Source organism: Callorhinus ursinus, unplaced genomic scaffold (assembly GCF_003265705.2).
Source record: "Callorhinus ursinus isolate GAN/ISIS: 27379988/994484 unplaced genomic scaffold, GSC_fseal_2.0 scaffold26, whole genome shotgun sequence".
Classification (NCBI taxonomy): domain Eukaryota; kingdom Metazoa; phylum Chordata; class Mammalia; order Carnivora; family Otariidae; genus Callorhinus; species Callorhinus ursinus.
The window spans coordinates 14,197,390-14,215,330 of NW_027397088.1; the positions used below are offsets into that span (position 1 = coordinate 14,197,390).

A 17,941-nucleotide genomic window follows, 5' to 3' on the forward strand; every position below is an offset into this window, starting at 1 on the left:
TAGGCCTGGAGTGCCTAGAGCCCGCAGAGCTGGTCTTTTTGGGCAGTGAGCAGCCTCATGCATTCATAGAGTACTTTACACCATCGTATCCATTTTCTATGCATGGCATGACCTGAAAAAGTTTAGAACACACTGCCCTTGTGGAAAAAGGGCCACCGATGCCCATCGTTGAGGATTTCCCAGTACCAGGAAAGAAGGTCAGATGCTGGCCAGCCAGTTTCAGTAAATATCCATGACAGTATCCTTTCTGGGTACTGGAAAATGTGATGGCCAAGTATCCAAGATCCAGAGTATGGCTTTAGGTTCTGTATTAGTTATCCATTGCTGCTCAGTGAACTACCCCCAAACTTAGTGGCTTAAAATGACAACATATCACACAGTTTCTGTGAAGCAGGAATCTGGCCCAAATTAACAGGGTCCCTTGCATTAGACACCCCTCCAAGGTGTCGTCTGTGCTGCTCTCATCCCAAGACTTGTGGGGAAAGGATCTACTTGTAAGCTCACTCCCCTGGTTATTGGCAGGCTTGAGTTCCCTGAGGCCATTGGACTCAGGGCCTCAGTTCCTTGCTGGCTATTGGCCAGAAGTGGCCCTCAATCCCTTGGCACATGGGCGTCTCCAACAAAAACAGCTTGTGTCATCAAAGTGTGCCAGCCAAGACAGCAGCACCAGCAGGACAGAAGTCAGTCTTTTGTAACCTAATCACAGAAGTGCCATCCCATCATTTTTGCCTTCATCTATTTGTTCAAAGTAAGTCACTCTAGGTCACTAGGTCCAGCCCACATTCAAGGGGAGGGGATGATACTAGGGTATGAACAGAGACTTCAGAGTCCAAGACTAGGTTGACAAATCTAATGAGGAGATTTTGCATCCTGTCTTGGCCAGGCCAGGGAGGTGGTGCTGGCTATGACCGCAAACCCAGAGATAGGATTCCTGGGGCTTCGGGTTCAGGGGGAAAAGGATCTGCAGAATCGAGTGGAGTAACACAAATGCATTATTTCATATTCATGTGTGAATAAAACAGTTACAATTCAGTGTTCATTAATAAAATAAATGTGAACCCAGAAGTTATTAAATTTAGAGGAAACTCCATGTTTTATTAATCGGTTCTAGGAGAATTTGAACAAAAACTGCAATTCTGGCTTAAAGAACCCGAGCTAACAAGTTAATCTACCATCAATCTGATTTTTCTCTTACTTTTTCCTTCTGCTTTTTCTAGTCTACTATAACTCCTCTTTCATCTGTCGAAAGTCCTATTTTTTCTTCCATATGGATCTCTACGTTTCCTCTTAGTTTCCTCAGTGCCATGAAAAGTACATGCAAAATGGAGTAACAGCGGGGAGCAGAACTTCCTCTGCACTGTCTCCCTTAGAGCTATTGGGTGGGTGTGATCAGGTTCTTGATGGATTTATAAAATGGGAGGGCTGCCCCAGAATTTCCCCCGAGTTCCAGGCAACACTTCCTATCAGCCTAGGAAACACCTATTAGCTAAGTGGATTCTAAACCATGCCGGTGGCCAAAGGCATGCTGTTTTAGTCCCTTTGGGCTGCTAATAGTAAAATACCATAGACTGGGTAGCCTATAAACAACCAATGTCTATTTATCATAGTACTGGAGACTAGGAAGTCCAAGATCAAAGCACCCGCAGATTCAGTGTCTGGTGATGGCCCTCTTCCTGGTCATAGATGGTCATGTTCTCCCTGTGTCCTCATATGGCAGGAGGGGCGAGGGAACGCTCTGGGATCTCTTTTATAAGGACACTCATCCCATTCACGTGGGCTCCACCCTCATACCCTAATTATCGCCCAAACGCCCCACCTCCAAATACCATCACACTGGGGGCTAGATTTCAACATATGGATTTGGAGCATGAGGGGATACAAACATTCAGTCAATAGTTAGGAGGGAAGAGATAGGTAAAAGAAAATAAAAGACAATGGGGCGCCTGGGTGGCTCAGTTGTTAAGCGTCTGCCTTCGGCTCAGGTCCTGATCCCAGAGTCCTGGGATCGAGCCCTGCATCAGGCTCTCTGCTCAGCGGGTCCCTCTCCCACTCCCCTTACTTGTGTTCCCTCTCTCACTGTGTCTCTCTCTGTCAAATAAATAAATAAAATCTTGAAAAAAAAGAAAGAAAAGAAAAGACAAAAGTAGAAAAAATAGAAGAGAAAAAAATAGACGGGTCCTTAACGGATAATGATGAATAGTTCCCGAAAGTGCTAGACATCACTGAGGGCTATTACTTGCCTCCTATTTCCCTAAGATGTGGGCGGCATGTCAAGCATCATTATTGGGTATCTATTATATGCAATACACAGTGCTAGGCGGCATGTGGACATTCCTAGAAAAGGGGTGGGGGAAAGCTTAAGGTCTTCGCCTTAAAGGAGTTTATAGTTTTGTGGGAAAGAATATTGTCTTTACACAACCAGTTTCTCAGACTGAGGATGAAAAAGTGCTATAATAAAGACAAAAAGCAAGCTGGCTATTTTTCTAATATCCCAAGAAACATAATTCTCCAGTCCAACCCATTGTTTTTTTTTTTTTTTTTTTTAAAGATCTTATTTATTTGACAGAGACAGAACCAGAGAGGGAACACAAGCAGGGGGAGTGGGAGAGGGAGAAGCAGGCCTCCCACGGAGCAGGGAGCACAATGCGGGGCTCGATCCCATGACCCTGATTTCATGACGTGAGCCGAAGGCAGATGCTTAATGACTGAGCCACCCAGGCGCCCCGATCAAACCCATTGTTAGAAGTAAAACGAATTAATTCTTCAATCTGAGTTTCTTTGTACCTAGGTTACCACATGGACATAATTACATGTATTTTTTAAATCATGATGGTCCTCAAAGAAGGTGAAAAGTATAATTTGCAACCTAAGTAAATATAAGAAGAAAGTAATTTAATGAAGCAATTTATTTTACAATTCACTATTTCCTTCATCATGGCTATCTATCATTTTATGCTCAGTAATTAATTTTTTAAACTTTTTGTTTGTTTGTTTTCCTTAAGAGCCTTTAATGATATGCAAGGAAAAATATGCCAAGCACTCTGTGAAGCTTTTTAAAATCGTAATGTTTCAAAGAAGTCAGAACATCTGTATTTTAGGGGCACCTGGGTGTCTCAGTAGGTTAAGCATCTGCCTTCGGCTCAGGTCATGGTCCTGGGATCTGCTCAGCGGGGAGCCTGCCCCTTCCTCTCCTTCTGCCCCTCCCCCTGCTTATGCTTTCTTGCTCTCTCTCTCTCTCAAATAAATAAAATCTTAAAAAAAAAGAACATCTATATTTTAAAAAGCAACATACGCTATTTCAAAGACTTCTTTAGTAGTTTTCTGCTTCAGCTGCAATCCGTCTATCTTACACATAGTTAACTTATAAATGGATATCAATTATTTAAAGGAGTGGCATTTGCTGGCAATTACTGGCCTGTCCGCTTTACCCACAACTGTCTCAGTCCTTCATACGTGTTTTGTGCCACTATCCATCCGAAAACTTCCCCTAGATAATTGATCGTCGGCATTCTTCAGAGACCAAAGACCTTTCTAAGTCCTTCAACTCCAAACCCCACCATCGCGTAGCATGCTGCCCTATAAAATTCAGTAAGTACAATGAGAATAACCTACATGGTTAGAGAACAACAAAGCTGCACTAAACATGAGGATGCCGGGTGGTAGCCCAGTATGCTCAAGTGCATATTTCCATGTAGTGCACTAACCTCATCACACATGTGATGCAATTTGTGCTTGGCGAAATTACAAACATGAATTATGTCAAGAATCTTCTGGGCTGCTTCTAAAGAGTCAAGACCGCAGGCGTTCAGTGTCGAGTATAGTGGGTTAAGATTCTTCAGTGGTACACCTTCTTTATCCTGGTGTGGTTGTGTACACACACATGCACACTGCAGCTGACCCAAAAATACACCCAAAAGAGCCACCTGTGAACCTGAATGTGACCTTACTTGGAAAGAGGGTCTTTGCAGATATGATTAAGGGATCTTGTAATGAGGATGATCCTGGATTGTCATGGTGGGCCCTAAATCCCACAGCAAATGTCCTCCTAAAAGAGGCAGAGGGAGATTTCAGAAAGACAGATGAGACGCACACCCAGAAGGCCATGGGAAGACAGAGCAGAGGGGGAGACGCAGCCGCAAGTCAAGGAATTCCAACATCCACCGGAAGCCGGAAGAGGCAAACGGGTAGATCATCCCTTCCAGAAGTGGAAGGAGTGCAGCCCTGCCAACACCTTGATCTCTGACTTCTGGCCTCCAGAGCTGTGAGAGAATAAAGTCCTGTTGTTTTAAGCCATCAAATTTGTGGTCCTTTGTCATGCAGCCTAGGAAATGAATGCACACATATACTTCAAATGTATTAGGTTCTGGGGACAAAAAGTTGTATTAAGTTATTAAGAAGTTTAAGTATACTGTGTGTTGTGGGAGCCAGAGTGATCCATTCACGTTTCCCTCATCAAAATTTGAATGTACTTTGCTGTAAGATTCAGAGTTCCTGCATCGTGTTAATTGTATACCTCAGTAGGGCAAATCTAGGCTCACGGCTTTTCATAATTTTATAGCTTAGCCTCATCTCCCTCTCTCTCTGAGTTCTGATTGCATTTCAGTAAAGGAAGGGGTTATAAGCACTCTGGTTTGATGGAAAAGTAATTTTATGATTGGGGTATGAATTGAAATGGCTTCCACTGGGCAGAAGCACAAATGGAATAAAATGGCCCTAAGGACACTATCAGAGGGTCACCTTGCTGTCACAGGTCAGAGCTGTTACTTTTTAACTGTTACATGCCTAATGTCACATGTATCGTGCTTTAACGACTGTATAAAAATCTGACCCCATAAGGATAACTTGGTAGGATAGGTCAGTTGTCTTCTATCAGGTTTTCTAAAAGCAGAGCCTGAGATGGGTTTTTTTTTTTTGAAAGATTTTATTTATTTATTTGAGAGAGAGAGAGAGAGAGAGAGAGCATGAGATGGGGAGGGGGCAGAGGGAGAAGCAGACTCCCCGCTGAGCAGGGAGCCCGACGCGGGACTCGATCCGGGGACTCCAGGATCATGACCTGAGCCGAAGGCAGTCACCCAACCAAGTCACCCAGTCGCCTGGGATTCCCTTTTTTTCTTTAATTATTTATGTATCATTTTTAAAAAATGTTTAATCCCAATGTAATTCATGTACAGTGTGATATTAGTTCAAGTGTACCATCCAGTGATTCCACCCTTCTATACGTTACTCAGGGCTCATGGCGACGAGTGTGCTCTTCATCCCCTTTATTTCACCCATCCCCCCACCCGGCTTCCCTCTGGCAACCACCAGTTGGTTCTTTATAGATATAAGGTCTGTTTTTATGGTCGCCTCTTTTTTCTTTGCTCGTGGAGATGGGGTTTCTGATGCAAGTGATTTTTTTGAGACGGTGTTCTCAAGCGCCATGTGTAAGGGAAGCAGGATAGTGCAGGGGAAGAAGCCAGGCAAGGGCAAGTGTCCAGGTGCCTGGGAGGCTCAGTCCTTAAGCATCTGCCTTCGGCTCAGGTCATGATCCCGGGGTCCCGGGATGGAGTTCCATATCGGGCTCCTTGCTCCGCGGGGAGTCTGCTTCTCCCTCGTCCTGTGCCCCTCCCCCTGCTTTGCTCTCTCTCTGTCAGATAAATAAATAAAATCTAAAAAAAAAAAAAAAAAAGACGCGTGTCCAGTGAAGTCTGGCTTCTGCCTGATCCCATGGGGAGCCCTGAAGTGTGTGCAGCATTGCAGCATTGCCCCCCCCCCGCCGCCTCGGGCAAGAGTCCAGGACTTTTATAACTGTTTGAATCACTCATTAGGGGCAGACCACCTCCCTCCTGGGGAGAGCATAACATCCCGGCATCTCTGGGCCAGGAGACTCCCTTCAGGCGAGGGTAATCCTCTGGAGAAGGGCGCCGTGGGAACCGCTGACAGCTAACACTCCCATCAGCCTGAGATGGGTGAACCAGCAGGTAATGGAAACTGGTCAAGGTACAAATAGCTGTTTAGGGATGCGTGGGCTCTGCTTCAGATTGCATTTCTAATCACATGGCCGATCACTTCCATGAATACCGATGCCATAAGAGAACGCTCTGGAAGAAAAAAAGAAACATGTTTGCATTACTGGAGAACTGGAAATTCACAAGTCTTGCAAATCATATTAGGGAGATATCATCAGCAAATACTTTCACGTTCTAATAGGAGTAATCTGGGAAGAGTGCCTTTCGTAAAGAAATCTGGTTTTAGGGGCACCTGTGTGGCTCAGTAGGTTGGGCATCCACCTTTGGCTCAGGTCGTGATCCCGGAGTCCTGGGATCGAGTCCCGGGATCGAGTCCCGGAATCGAGTCCCGCATCGGGCTCCCCGCTCAGCAGGGAGTCTTCTTCTCCCTCTGCCCCTCACCCCTCTCATGCTCGCTCTCTCTCTCTCTCTCTCTCTCTCTCTCTCTCAAATAGCAAATGAATAAATCTTTAAAAAAAAAAAGAAATCTGTTTTTAGGCTGCATGTGGGAGCCCAGCCCAGTTGTGAGTTTGTGCTGGTGTGCTCAGTCCTGACCTCACATTGTGCTTATTTTCACTGTCTGTATGTCTTTTTCCGCTCTCTGTTGGCCACATGAATGTTGTCTGTGTCAGTGTGGTTTATTTTAGTCTGTAAGGTCCTAGGAGGCACAGGTCACATCTATTGTTCTCTATGTGGCATGTTGCACAATTATCTGCCTAATAACTGCTTCTTGTTGATGATGCAGTGTAGATACGAGGCTATTTGCCTTTTGATGATGGCAATGATATTTTACTCAATGAGCGCCCGGGCTTTAACCATATGACTAAGGCGTCATCCTAAGCAGGATGTGCACATTCAGATCCCTCCAGGAGCCAGACAGATCCTGTAAAAGAGTGACCCAGGTTGGGTATAAAACAATAGAGAGCAGTGGGAACTGTAAGAGGCAGAGAGTGTAAGGGGATTAAAATCATGTTTGAAACCCTACACAGGTGAAACAAGACACTTCTGTGGGTCAGACCTGGTTAATGGGTCACCAGTGAGTGGCCGAACGGCAGCTCCAAGCTCAGAGCTGGAAATTCAGGCCAATTACAGACGTTTTGGATGTGCTCTGCTGCCTCCCATCCGCATGGGTCACTGAGGAGACAAAAATTGTTAGAATTTGCCTCTGCCCAGCATTGACAGTCGGAAGCACCCGATATTTCGGTCACGCTGCCCTGCTTGTAGAACCAGATCGAGAGATCTTGATAGACTTCCTGGCTTGCCAGGGAAGTCTGAGTCATAGGTGCACCGTATACTTAACACAACCAGGAGAAACACCTTTAGAGAGCCTACTTCCTTTAGAGGGTCCCACCTCTAGTAGGTTGTCCTTAAATATTTCCCGATGCCGCAAACAAGCTAGTTTGAAAATCTTTGATTCCGGGTCTTTAGAAGCACCTCATGGGTTTGATTCTCAGAATAAACTTTCTCACCATTTGATTACGCTGCAAAGATTACACGTACTCATCGCAAGTGTTGGCAGGAATGTGGTGAAATCAGAACCCTCATACACTGCTAGTGGGAAGGTAAACCGGGTCAGCCACTGTGAAAATCAGTGGGGTGGTTCCTCAAAAGGTGACACACAGAGGTACCCTGTGACCTGGCGATTCTACTCCTACGTACACACCCAAGAGGAATAAAAACATACATCCACAAAAAAGCTTGTGCACAGATACTCGTAGCAGCATCATTCATAGTAGCCCAAAGGTAGAAACCATCCAATTGTCCATCAGTGGATGAACAGATAAATAAAACGTGGTACAACCATACCATGGAACATCGCTCAGCAATAAAATGCAGTGAGGTACGGGCACAGGCTAAAACAGGGATGGACCTTGGAAATGTTATGCTGAGTGAAGGAAGCCAGTCACAAAAGACACGTATTTTATGATTCCATTTATATCTTTTTTCAAACAGTTTTAAAATCGATTCTTCTACTTTCTTTTACTAGTATCCACTTTGTCAGCTTTATAATGGCTCACCAATGGAAATTGGAGTTGGAATTCAAAAAGTCCAATCATTCTGTGTTCCAGAGTGGGAATTCCACTCGAGACTCCACTGTCCAGAATAAATAGACTAGTACAGTGGTCCTCAAACTTTAGAGTGCAGGAATGACCCAAGGCATAGATCCAGAGCATAGAGTGCAGGAATGACCCAAGACATAGATCTATGGATCTATGAATCCCAACAAAGCACCCCTGATTTGGCTAGTGGGAATTTGTTGCTGCTGGTCTGGGGACCACACTTGAGAATTACTAGACCAGAATTTCTTGGTTTTTTATTTTATTTTTTCATTTTGAAAAAGTGACAGAGTGGGGCGGTGGTTAAGGTCAGTTAAGCTTCTACCTTTGGCTCAGGTCATGATCTCAGGGTCCTGGGATCGAGCTCTGCATTGGGCTCCCTGCTCAGTGGAGAGTCTGCTTCTCCCTCTGCCTGCCTATCCCCCTGGCTTGTGCTCTCTCTCTCTCTCTCTCTCTCTCTCTCAAATAAACATTAAAAAAAAAAGAAAAAGTTACAGAGTTATAGGAAAGTTGGAAAGACAGCACAAAGAACTTTTTTTTTACTGAACCATTTGATAATAAGCTGCCAACATAATGCCCTATTACATCCTAGTACTTTAGTATAAAATTCCCACAAAGATATTCTTCTACACAGCCAAAGTAAGACCATCGTGATCAGGAAAGAAACACGAATGCATGACTACCACCTAATCTTCACACCCTATTCAAGTTTGGACAGTTGTCCTAATAACGTTGTTTACAGCCCGAGGATCCAGATCAGAACCACACGTCGCAGTTAATTGTCATGTTTCCACAGCCATGGGCCAGTTCCTCAGTCTCTTCCATGTTCTTGACCATGACACCTTTTTATTTATTCCCAGTTATTTTTTACAGTATCCCCCAATTTGGGTTTGTCTCGTGCTTCCTCCTAAGAAGAATCAGGTTATGCATCTTGGGCAGGAATAACATACAAATGTCTCTGTATTCTCAGTGCATTTTGTCAGGTGCCCCATGATTTCAATGTCTCCCACTAATGATGATGTTGACTTTGATCATTTAATAAAGGTGGTATCTGCCAGGCTTCTCTGCTATAAAGTTACTCTTTTCCTCTTTATTATCGATTAATATTTTGTGGGGAAGCATTTTAGAATGAGCTAAATATCTCATTCCTTATCAAATCTCCAATTCATAAATTCATTATTTATATATCTATCAACACATGGCTTCCCATTTTATTCAATAGGTTCATAAACCACCACTATTTTCACTTATTTTGATGCTCAAAGTACCCCTGATCTGACTTTGGGAGTCAAGGACATAGTGGGAGCCCTATGTCCTTTTGACACGTCCGCATCCCTTCTTTGAGCGTTTTCTTACTCTTCTTGCACAAGAAGAGGTTCCAGACTCACCTTATACTTTCCATGCTGTGGGCTTGGAATCAGTCGTTTCTCCAAGAAGCCATAGTTCCTTTTAGTTGGAAATGACGTTTGAAGCCCAGATTTTGAGGAGTGTCGTTGCTCTTAGGCCTTCTCAGTGACAGCTAAGGTATATACACCACACATACGTACTGGTTATCTGTTGCTGCATAACAAATACCACGAACTTAGCAACTTATGCCAACATACACTTACTATCTCACAGTTTCTGAGGTCAGGAATGCTGGCATGCCTTAGCTGGCTCTTTTGCTTGAGGCTCTCACAAATTTGCCTGGGGTTGTGATCTTCTCTCCAGGCTTAGCTGGGGAAGGACCCATTTCTGAGCTCACGTGGTGGCAGAGAGCCTCCATTTCTCAGTCGGGCTGTTGGCTGGAGGTTGCCCTCAGTTCTTTTCCCTCTGGGCTCCTCCACAGAACCACTGATGACGTAGCAGCTTGCTTCATCCAAGCCAGCAAGGGAGAGAGTCTCCAAGCAAGAGGGACATGACAATCTTACGTAGCCTAATCACAGAAACATCCTATTACCTTTGCTGTATTGTACTGGTTAGAAGCAGGTCATAGGTCCTGCCACACTCAAGGGGAGGGACTTACACAAAGGCATGAATGCCCGGAAGTACGGATGATTGGGGCCCATCTTAGGAGCTTTGTACTACAATTACCTAACTAAGCGATAGAGACAAGGGGGCCATCCTATAGTCTACCGTGATACATACACGCGTATGTACATCTATGTTTGTATTTCTATCTATCTGTCCACGCAGTCTATCTACCTACCCAATCTTGCAAACCATGCTTCATTACGACCACATCCACACCACATGATTCATTTTTGTTTTCTTCTTTTCCATGTTTGTGACTCCCTTCCCCAATGGTGAGAAACCTTTATATATTTGTTTATTTCATCAATTCCTCGTCTCTACTGCCACTCCTTCTCCATTATAGATGCTTTCCTCTCTGCTCAGGTTCTGATATCCCATGTCTGGCTGCCCTCATGTGAAGATGCCTCAGTCATCATGCTCAGACTCTGACCCACACATGGAGCCACTCAGTATGGGGATGCCCCCTCACCCTCAAGGGCTCTGACTCCCATATTGGTCGTGCCTCCCCTTGTGTGGTGGCCCCCTTCGCCTTGCTTAAAATCTGACACACCGCAGCTAACCCTCTCTCCCCGCCCTATGGATGTCCGGCCGCACCTAACACCTTAGGTCTGAATCATTTGGGAAGAAAGGGAAGGGAAAGGAAGGAAAAGAGCACATTTCTCTTTAATGTTTCCATCTTTTCCTCCTTAAATACAATTCACCCTCTCCTCCCTCCAAAGTTGGGAGAGTAGGTACAAAACATTCCCTGAACAGATGGTGTAAAATGCAAGTGGCTATTCTATAAATTTGCAGCCTATTAGCTGGGGTGGGAGGAGCTCTAGTGGGTGAAGCAGCAGAAAAAAATATAAAGGAAGGACAAAGGGAAACAAGCATGCACAGTACTTTCATTCTATCTCTGGGTTTTGTTGGAGCGCATCTGTTTTCCAGTCTGAAATGCCCACTCTTCTGTCCTTTGCATTAGTGCAATTCTTCACTCAAGGGCCAGTTCCTGAGGTTCCTTCTTCCACAGAAGACCCTCACCAACTGGAGCCCAGCCATTTTTTAATCTCCTTTTAACATTCCAATCCATATTCATGTCTTTGTCATTACATCCTAACGCTTGATTCTATATGACCTTGTATTGATCGCTAGTTATTTTATGTACACACACCTTTTCTCCTGAACTAGATAGTAAGTTCCTTAGAGATAATACTCCATTGTGTGCATCAGATGCTTGTTGAGTGAATGAAAGCAGCCACTCTGTAGGCACATGAAATTAGGCTGGAAAGAGACAGATGGGAACCTCACCAGAAGAGTGGTCACTAGGTATTTCATCTCTTATTCTCTTGTTTAGTTCAGTCTCTTGACTAGAAGGCAAGCTCAGCATTGAAATGTTCAGTAAACATGTACTGAATTATAATTTAGCATATACAGTAGCCACAATCTCTCCAGAATACATGGACCACAGAGGTCACGTGTGCTGTATCTTCCCTACCCCAAATGGATGGCCAGAGACATGGCTTTATTTATGCCCCTGTTTTTCTGGACCCTGTACGTAATACATGCCCCCAAATTTAGAGGTGTCTCACTGAATATGGATGCACAATTTATGAACCAGTTTGAAGAGAGGGAGCAAAGATTAAGATGTTCTTCTGATACAGAGTCTAAGTTAAGAAAGGCAGCATCCTCAGTTGCAATAAGAAAACAGTAAGAAAAATTTCCTAGTGTGACATGTACCCTCATTCTGTCTAACTATGTCATAGCCATGTTGTTTAAGGGGGTTGCTTCTCATAGATCCTTCAGTGCTACTCAGCGCATGGAGCTACACGTGATTTGAATTTCAGACTTATTAGTAATAACATCAGTAGTTTGTCTTATAATAAAATCCCTAGTGGGGCACCTGGGTGACTCAGTCCGTTAAGCATCTGACTCGTGGTTTCCGGTCAAGTCATGATCTCCAGGTTGTGGGATGGAGCCACCCATGGGGCTCCATGCTCAGTGCGGAGTCTGCTCAGAATTCTTTCCCTTTCTCTCCCTCTCCTCATGCTCTCTTTCTCTTTCTCAAATAAATAACATCTTTAAAAAAAAAATCCCTAGCAACTGCATAGGGGGTGGATATTAGTCATCACCACAGAATGTTAACTAGTTTGACCCACGTCACTAAAATGCATCAGACCTGGACAATCTTGACCTTCTGACCAGTTGCACCTTCCAATAGTCCTTGTGGAGATTACTGTCATTTTTTTTTTTCTTGCTGGTGTTCACAATGAATGCTAACATACTGGCTGGGTTTGGGTCGTGCCTCCTATTGGGGTGATATTCTCAAGCCTTCCCTAATCACCCCTATCTAAGACCCCGGCTGGTCAAAACAGACCCAAAGCAGAACATCAGGTCATCCTGACATGCAGTACCCCCATCCCGCCCCTGCTGGGGTGCTCAGTGGCAGAACTGCTCTCCTTTAAAGGCTGGAAGCAGGGAAGAATGCACGTGGGTTGCCAAAACAGCATGTGAGCCTGGTGAAGAGGATCCCGAACTGAAAGCCTGTGAAGAGGGCGAGGCAGAACGTAAACAGCAGTCTTTCTTCTTGGCAAAAACAAGAGACAAAAGCCACCTCGGAGGGGAAACAAATACTATTTTTAGATGTGAGAGTTATAGCCATTTTTAGAGGATTGTCCTATCAAACTGAAATTTGTGTTGGTTTGTTTTTGTTTTTAAAGTAGAACATTTGAGGCTGGTTCTGTAAAGTAATTGGATACACATGTACACACAGAGACCACTTGCCCATTTAGTTGGCTAGGGGGTATCTGAGGAAATCCAACTAGCATTTTGACTGTGTTATGTGTGTCAGGGATCACAGTGGGTGCTGCTGAGTATTCTCGTTCCCTCTGAAACACCGAAGGGAAAGACTGCAGGAGTTTAGGACAGGGTTGGCCCTGTAAGGATCTGCTTGTTGAGGTTCTCCTTGTCCTCGTTTGCTTGACATTCGAAATCAACATACTCTCGTGCTTAGGAAGAGACCCCATGGGAAGGCGGCCAGCCAGCAGTGGACGGTATAAACCAACTCTCAAACACACAAGTGGTTGGAAATGCTCCCGATCTGGAAAACTGAGCAGCTTATGCTCAAGAGAGGCTTTGCGATGAATTCTTTTGGTTAGCCAACACCCCAAAATGATTTTGGCAATGCATCCGAACCTTCACTTACCAGGTTCTCTTAATTTAAGTTCCACCTGCATTGAATCAGATTGTTGTTGAAAAAGACCGCCAACGATTGCTTTTTTTCATTTGCCAGGCTAGTCGGGAGGGGGAAAAGGGCTTGACTTACGGAGTCAGACCTAAGTATAATCCACTTCTGTCCCTCAATCCCTGAGTAAGAGCAGGCAGGTCAGTGAGCCTCTCTGATCTTTAGTTTCTGCATCTGCAAAATGGGGGTCAATTTTCCCACCTCACAGAACACTCTGCAGTCCTCAGCACATTTCTGGCCCAGGGCAGGTGCGCAGAGAAGAAAAGTGATGTTGGCTTTTGTTAATTAGAGAGTCAGAAACCTACAGAGGTTGCACATCATAGAAGGTCGGCAGCTCTGATCTAATTCCTGCCTAGGCCATGAAGGGGGACGAACTGCAGGATGTTTGTCCTTCAAAACCCATGGGAGACACAAAAGGACAAATAGTGTACGATTCCACTTAAATGAGGAAATTCATAGAGACAGAAAGGATAAGAGAGATTGTCAAGGGCCAGAGATCATGGGAGTTATTGCTTAATGGGTATAGGATTTCAGTTTAGGGTGATGGAAAAGTTCTTGAGTTGAATGGTGGTGATGGTTGCCCAACCACGTGACTGTACCTAATGCCCCTGAAATGTACATTTAGAAATGGTTAAAACGGTCAATTTTGTTATGTTTATTTTACCACAATTTTAAAAATAGGGAAAAAATGCACTGGAATGATGCAAATCAAGATACATTCCCGGGGCACCGGGCTGGCTCAGTCGGTGGAGCAACCGACTCTTGATCTCGGGGGTCATGAGTTTGAGCCCCATGTTGGGGCTTGTAGACATCACTAAATAAATAAACTTATAAAAGAATATACATCCAATTATGGAATATCATATAGCTGTTAGAAAGAATGGGGTAGATTTTATTCTATTGACATAAAAAGATGCCAGTAAAAAAAGCAAGCTGTAACAATATGTGGGGTATAATGCTAGTTGTTTTTCCTGCTTCACACTTATTAGCTCATCTTATCTTTGCAACGCCCCTATGATGTGTATATGATTGTCGTTACCCCATTTTGTAGATGAGGAAACTAAGCCACAAGCGAGGTGTGGTGTCTTGCCCAAGGACATGGATCTAACATGCGGCAGAGCTAGAATTTTGATCCAGCTCCAACTATCTGGCTCCCAAAGTCTGAGTTCTAGATGCTTCCATATCATCTTCACCTGGGAGCTTTTTAAGTATGCAGGTTCTCTGGCCCCACCCCAGACCTACTGGATCAGATCTGCAAAGTTCTGAGATCCAGGAAGAATTCTTGTATATCTCGGAGGCTGAGAGGACTGCAGCCCAAACCACCAGGCAACACTTAGTGTCTGTTTCATGAGAATAATAAATGTTAACATATGCATAGGCAGGGGCACCTGGGTGGCTCAGTCGGTTGAGCGTCTGCCTTCAGCTCAGGTCCTGATCCCAGGGTCCTAGGATCGAGCCCCACGTCGGGCTCCCTGCTCAGCGAGGATCCTGCTTCTCTCTCTGTCTGCCGCTCCCCCCTGCTTGTGCTCTCTGTCTCTCTCTCTCTCTGACAAATAAAATCTTTAAAAAAACAAAAGAGTTATTTTGTCAATTTAGAAATGTTTTTCTCTCGAGACTCCTGCCTCCGACCTTCCAAACTCAGTCTTCAACAATAGAGTAAAACCTTATCAAGTTGAACTCAATTCTGACTTGCAATGTGTTCATTTGGAATTTGGTGAAGTCTTTGAGAAATTGAAGAAATTGTTTAGTAAATAACTTGTCAAGCTAGTCACTAGACTTGTAGGGGGGCATATTTAACCCGCCAAACAAAGCCAGCCCAGCTTCTTTTTTCTTTCTTTCTTTTTTTTTTTTTTTTTTAAGCAGGAGTAGTAGTCATTTCTTGGCAAATGTCCAGTACAAAATCCAGACATTCACATCTGTACTCAAGGTATCAAGCAACAATGAGGCTGGCTAGGACAGAGTGCAGCAATCAATCGCTGGGATGCAAGTCAATGGTAGCTGTGGGCTCTCCACCATTTATTCCTTATTAAGATATGGCCCATCCAAAGGGAATGTTGGTCTGTTCAAATGAGGTCGCTTTTCCTTCCCCAGTGCAATTAATCTTTTCATCATCTTCTTATTTCTCTTAGCACATTCAGGACATAACATATTGTCTTCTAGGCCTGGGGATGGGAACGTGCAGGCAGGTAACAGGAAGAGACAGATCATCCTTTTGGGAGTGTCAGGCACCCAGGCCTGACCTGCATGAAACTGCAGGCGAACCCAGCCTTGTGTGTCTGCCAAGAGGGGTCTGCCATGGACCACACACCACCGGACACCAGAGGCTTGCAGCAGAAAGGTCTCAACAGAAGCAGGAATGGAACGTGAATTCACAGACTTGGATTGACTGGCTCTTGCAGCAATTCTTGACCATGCTGCCAACATGCCTTCCTGTACTGAAGTTACCACCTCGACGGTATTAATCCCTTCCTCTCTCTCACTCTTCTTACAACTTTTCCAAAGCCTTGCTTTCTCGGCCACCATCTTGCCTTTCCTCGAACATGACTGCAATTTAGCTTCTGGTGATGTTTCAGGAATATTCTGGTTTATTCCAGGGTAAGCATGTTTCTGGAGACTCAGATAAACCTCTATTTTCCGGCCATCGGTACTCAAATTCAATTGTCGGCACCAGCTCCGCAAAGTGTCCCAATGTACTTTATTAAATGGAGGCAAACTGGTTGGCAAGGGAAGGATTGGTGTATTACAACAACTATGTTTTGGGCAAAACTTGAATTGTTCATTTATTTGAGGATGACAAACTTCTATCATGATTCCCGATGATTCCCAACTCCAGCTATCATCAACTCTCACTGGTAGATGCAATAATTTCCTAGCATTCCAAACTCCATTCTGACACCATTCTTTCTGAAGATTGCTCTCCTGCTGCTCGTTGTTCTCGTAAGTTGAGTGCGCCATTTCCCCCAGCTTCTTTTTTCAGTTTTAAGGATCTTAGCACATTAATGGTGTCTGATTGCAAATGAGACATTGACCTTCATTAGGGGCCAGAACTGTTTTTGGATAGACATTCTGGTAGTACTTCAGTTTTTGTTTTTGTTTTTTTTCAAGATTTTATTTATTTATTTGACAGAGAGAGACAGCGAGAGAGGGAACACAAGCAGGAGGAGGGGGAGAGGGAGAAGCAGGCTTCCCGCGGAGCAGGGAGCCCGATGCGGGGCTCGATCCCAGGACCCTGGGATCATAACCTGAGCTGAAGGCAGACACTTAACGACTGAGCCACCCAGGCACCCCACTTCAGTTGGGTTGATGTAATTTAATGCACTAATGTCTTAGAAATGACTCTACAACTCACATGTTTTCCAAGTCATGTAAATTCTACCCCCTTTCCATACCCACCCTTGCAACTGGGCTGATTCATGCAATTTTTATCTTATCAAGTCTTGAATATAGTATTATGTAGTTGGGGTGCTTTTGATTAAACCCTGAACTAAGAAAGTTTCCCTGAACATCTGCATGCCTCAGTTTCTTCTCCTGTAAAATGGGTATATTAAGGGTTATAGCAGGGTCACCACACGTGGTTGTGTCGACTGAGAGCAGCATAGGGTTAGGGGGCACCCATCACAGCTGCTGGCTGTAGGCCGCTGCTCTGCTTGGAGGGTTCCTGAGAGTATATTATGAGCTAATAGACATGGATCAAGTGAAATTGTGCCCGGCGCAGGATAAGTGCTGTTTGAGTGTTTGACAAATTTTAACAGAATAGGTCTTGACTCAAGGGATTATTGCCCTCAAATAAATATGGCGATGAATGATAAGAGAAATGAACTTGGAGAGTAAGATGTGCTTTCCTCAATCAAAATCGTTGATTTGGTATGCAATTAATATATTCTTCCACTAAGAAAAAATTCAGAAAACCTGCCTATCATACAAGATGGAAGCGTAATTTCTGCCTTCCGGGGGCACACGATGAAGTGATAGACACAGGAGTACAACTTGCTGGAGAGGCAGGGATCTTTGGGAGGAGTTAGATGCTGGGACCACACAAGCTCTCAATCCCAGCTATAAGACCTTCATGCTAACTTCAGATGAACCCCCTTTAAACCTCAAGTTTCTTTATGAGTATAGTGGACAGAATGATAACTTCATCAACCGAGCTGTCAGGAGGGTAGAAGGAGAGAGGCATACAAGGACTCACCACTGTTTTGGGCACTAGTGAGCTCCCAGCAAGCCCTTCCTTGCTTGCCTGCTTATGGTCTTACCAACAGCATCATAATTATTCCAGAGGCAACTCTCTTCTCTTTCCACTTCGCTTTCTACTTCCCTGCATGCCTACTTTTTTTCCAGAGGGCACTCATTCCCACCACTATGATGTCTATCCATTGTTTTCTCCTGCCTGGCTGTTTTCCTCCAGCATCTATTCTAAACCCTTGAGTTGAACCAGATACAAGACTCATCTCCTGGGGGAACCAAGAAAGGCCAAGAGAGATGGAAGTCCACTTAGATGACTTACCAACAGTTAGCCTCCATTCCTATCCCTTAGGAATAACAAAATGACCATGGTTTTTGTCCTCATGATGTAAAATGTGGTTTCCTCTTCATCATGTCCTCACTATGTAAATATCCTCAAATATAGAAAATATGTCCTGGGTTTTTCTTTGTATCATGTTTAA

The 17,941-nt window shown here is 44.4% G+C and overlaps 1 pseudogene; it reads right to left on the reverse strand.

The window, feature by feature from the left end:
* Nucleotides 1–15,293: 15,293 nt before the first annotated feature.
* On the reverse strand, nt 15,294–16,232 carry LOC112838142 (developmental pluripotency-associated protein 2 pseudogene; annotated as a pseudogene).
* Between the last annotated feature and the right edge of the window lie 1,709 nt (nt 16,233–17,941).